Below are 4,542 nucleotides of genomic sequence, written 5' to 3' on the forward strand. Positions count from 1 at the left end.
CGAACACTAACTCAGCATCCTTTTAAACTTCGGTACAGAAATATATCCTGCTGCCTATACCTTCCTTTACAAGTGCAGGAGTACAAGGGCAGGCTTCAGGCCAGGTTGCCCCTTTAGGAATAGGATGTGGGTGGGACCCATTAACCTACAAACCTCAGTTTACTTGTGTGTGAGATAGGACGAGCGGACCTTGCTGTTTACTTAGTTATCTAGAGGATGAAAGATAACAGTTTTTGCAAAACTCAGTCAGCCCCGTGCCTGACTGAAACTCAAGGACTAGTGAAATGTCACTTCTGTCACTATTTTCTGTTCTATCTGTCACGTCTTGTTGCCTCCGTATGAGCTGAATCAGGCAAAATCCAGTGGGACTTGTGTATTCCTTGGATTAGAGGATATTCCCTCGGTGTGGAGGGCATTCTGACAGAAACAGCCTGGAAGCTCTTGCAGACTGGACTGTACATATTTCTGGGAAAATGTTTGCGCAGGTGAAGGACTGAGGAATTACAGGCTTCTGGGCTAACTCCACAAATTGCTTTGTGTCCTACACACCCTGCATGAGGAGTTCTGAGCGCGATGCCGTTGTGAGAGATCTCTTCCTCCCCCGCCCCCCCTTTGGGTCTGTGAGTTCAGACACAAACTTTTGAAAACGCCTTTGCACGAAGCTCAGGTGTTAGACAGCCTAAGGTCCTAACTAGCTAGGAATCTAGTCTGTATCATTTATAAAAGATGTATTTCCATTGCTGATTATTGTATGTGTGTGTCCACATGAGTAGGCTGACACAGGTGTCCTCTCTGAGTCTAGAAATGGATGTCAGATCTCCTGGAGTCAGTCATGGGCAGCTGTGAGCCACTCAGTGTTGGTGCTGGGCAGAAAACCTGGACCCTCTGCGAGAGGTGCCAGTGTTCTCAACTGCAAAAGCACCTACCAGTTGTATAACGATTAGACTATTGATATTATTATTTTCCTTGAAGCTAGACTTTGCCTTCAGCTACCTCTAGCTTTCGAATTTATTTATATCTCTCTGGAGTTCCAAGGACAAACTTGTCTCGCTCTTCTGGGAGTTACTGATGGAAGAAAGCCAATGCTTTTTTAATACTAGTGCATAAAGATTCATGTAAGAATATCAAAACATAGACCATTTCACTCTCTAAAATTAACCATGAATCTGTTTATGGTGACCATGGCAACAAGTGGGCAAATATATATATATATTAATCTACCTGTGGCTTAAGCTATATTAGAGCTTTAAGTTCCCAAACATGAGGGGTGAAGTTGTTGGTTAGACCTCTTAGGCCTGCCTGTGTTAGGGCATAGACAGGCTGGTTGATGCCAGGCCAAGATTGGCCACTGTAAGAACTAGAGGCAGTGGTGGAGTGGTAGAGCGAGTGGTGAGATACAAAATCTGCTTTTTTATATTTATGGGAGGCAGGGTACTGCATTAGTTTCAGCACTGCAGTTTCTGTGAGTGAATCGTTGGGGTTGAACATTCTTCCAATGAAATCTCAGGTTAGGGGTAATGGCCCCAAGGTTACTTTTTAACTCTGTGATGATGATTTGGAAAACATCTGACAGGCAGGTTCTGTGATAAGGGGGCATAGGCAGCATCAGGGACCACAGAAGTCTCACACCGAGCAAAGCACAAGTTAGGGATCTGGAAACGTCCTTAGCCAATCAGCAGATCCAGACAAGCTCTTCACAATTTGCACAACCACTGATGTCCTCACGCTCTGCCACCAGCATCTCTACTTCTTCCTCCATCATCGCCACACCCAACATGACAAGGACATGACGGATTTCAGTACCTGTGACTTCACAAATACATGAAGGCCTTCACCCATAATCCTCATAAGTTCCCTGGTCCTTCCTCTTGGCCACAGTCTGCTGCATGGACAGGAGATGCAAAGTCCAGAACCCCCACAATCATCTCATCACTCCTGGGGTTCCCCAGGACCTTGAGCACCTCGGCATTGATAGGGTTGTGGCCCAGAGCCTCCATCACATCCCTAAACTCCCTTTACAGGATTTTGGCGTCATCAGTTGGGTCAAACAGCTGGCAGGCTTCCTTCAATTTTGTGATCTGGTCTTTGGTGAAGTCACATGTCTTGGCTGTGGGACATTTTTTTTTTTTTTTTTTTTTTTTTTTTTTTTTGGGCAGTTTTGTCCAGCTCTGATATTTTTGTTTGTATTTTGTTTTTGTTTTTCGAGATAGGGTTTCTCTGTGTACCACTGGCTGTCCTGAACTCACTTTGGAGACAAGGCTGTCCTCCAACTCACAGAGATCTGCTTGCCTTTGTCTCCCTGAGTGCTGGGATTACAGGTCGTGCCACCATGCCTGGCTTCTAATGATTTTTAATTCCAAACCAGAAGTGACTTTGTGTTTGCAAGTACTTGGTAAAATATAAAATGTACTCTAAATGGAGAGATTACTGGGAATCACATTGAAAAGCACGTTCTTTCTAAGTCTGAAGCATCCCTGCAAACAGCCAAAATAGCTTCCATGAAAACTCTGGCCTTCCATGCTTTTTTGTGGTGAGTTTGTAATGTATCCTTTTCATTCAAGACTCTCTTTTAAAAATCCAGCAAGTGTGTTAATAGGCCAGATAATTTCACCAAACTAAATGGCCTTCAGGGACATGCACTATATGTACCAGTTAGCATTTTCTGTGTAACAACCAGTATGAGGCTGAGTGGCATAAAATAATCACCCCCACTATTTCTTGGTTAATAATTTAAGCTGGGATCAACTCCATGGCAACTTCTTGTGAACTTGTCTTGGTGTCTCAGACAGTGTGGACTTGCCTTGGTGTCAGACAGTATGAACTTGCCTTAGTGTTTTCAGACAGTGTGAACTTGCCTTGGTGTTTCAGACAGTGTGAACTTACTTCCCTTAGTGTCTCAGACAGTGTGAACTTGCCTTGGTGCTTCAGACAGTGTGAACTTACTTCCCTTGGTGTCTCAGACAGTGTGAACTTGCCTTGGTGTCTCAGACCATGTGAACTTGCCTTAGTGTTTTCAGATGGTGTGGCCTTGCATTGGTGTTTCAGACAGTGTGAACTTGCCTTGGTGTTTTCAGACAGTGTGAACTTACTTGCCTTAGTGTCTCAGACAGTAGGAACTTGCCTCAGTGTGTCAGACACTGTGAAACTTGCCTTGGTGTTTTCAGACAGCTACAGTCAGCAGCTCAGTTTATGGCTGATTGATCCTGAAGGTTAGATAATATGTCTCTGGCATCTAGCAAGCTAACCCAGGCTTTTCCACATGGTGAGAGGCTAGGAGCAGAGGCCCAGGGCTCCTTACTATCTAAGATCGAAAGTACACCATTGCACTTATGCCATCTTCCTCTATTGGTCAAAACAAAGTCAGTCCAGATTTTAAAAGGTCAGTAAACTCTACTTCTTTATGAGAAGAAAATAGCAAAGTCATATTGTGATGGTATATACATATGCAACAGGTCAGATTATCATTGCCACCTGAGGAAGTGTTTGTTGCCCAAATTAATACCAACTTTTGCTTAAAGGTTAAATTTGTTATTTACATTCCATGATATTTCAACAAAGTATAGTTTTTTTTTAACGAAAAAGCAGTTTGTAACGCAAAGCATATATAAGTCATACAGAAAGTGAAAATAAATGAAAATTTTCTCTCATCTTTGCTGAGAGCTTGCTTCTGCCTAACCTGTACATTCTTATTGCCTTGATGTATCAGTTACTTTTCTTGCTGCTGTAACAAAGTCCCTCACAGAAGCAACTTAAAGGAGGAAGGGTTTGTCCTGGCTCACAGTTTGAAGGTGCAATCATGATGGTGGAGAAGTTACAGCAGCAAAGGCATGACATGGCTAGTCACACTGCATCTGCTTTCAAGGAGGAGAAAGAAATGACTGCTGGTGCTCCAACTTGTGCTCTCTCCTTTTTCAGTCCAGGATGTCAGCAGATGGAAAGGCACCACTCACATTGGCGGTGGTTTATACTCAGAACATATGAACGGCTAGGCACTCCTAGCCCATGAGTGCCATGAAACAGGAACTATTATATCTGCAGGGACAAGTTCATGACGCTTAAAGGAATTGTCAAAGGTCAAAGGTCAACTGGCAGGACTGGACTGTTCATAGGCAGCTGTTCAGGTTTATGCTAGTACCCTCTTTTGGATGCTTGGCTGGTTTCACTTGTTGATTGGTTTGGATTTTAAACAGGGCTAACTGAAAAAAAAAGTCAGGCTACCTTTGAATTCACAATGTCTACTCCCCACCATACATACGTAACACCATAAGTACGAGGGTAGGTTTATTTTTTTTATTTAATTTTTAATTTTATCATTACCTTGGTTTTTGGTTGGTTTTGGTTTTTCAAAACAGGATTTCTCGAGCCGGGCGTGGTGGCGCACGCCTTTAATCCCAGCACTCGGGAGGCAGAGGCGGGTGGATCGCTGTGAGTTCGAGGCCAGCCTGGTCTACAAAGTGAGTCCAGGATGGCCAAGGCTACACAGAGAAACCCTGTCTCGAGGAAAAAAAAAAAAAAAAAAAAGACAGGATTTCTCTGTGTAGC

General features: G+C 43.5%; 1 pseudogene; it reads right to left on the bottom strand.

The window, feature by feature from the left end:
- Window positions 1-1,672: 1,672 nt before the first annotated feature.
- Window positions 1,673-3,834, bottom strand: LOC127193245 (myosin light polypeptide 6-like; annotated as a pseudogene).
- Window positions 3,835-4,542: the final 708 nt, after the last annotated feature.

Source organism: Acomys russatus, chromosome 8 (genome assembly GCF_903995435.1).
Source record: "Acomys russatus chromosome 8, mAcoRus1.1, whole genome shotgun sequence".
Classification (NCBI taxonomy): domain Eukaryota; kingdom Metazoa; phylum Chordata; class Mammalia; order Rodentia; family Muridae; genus Acomys; species Acomys russatus.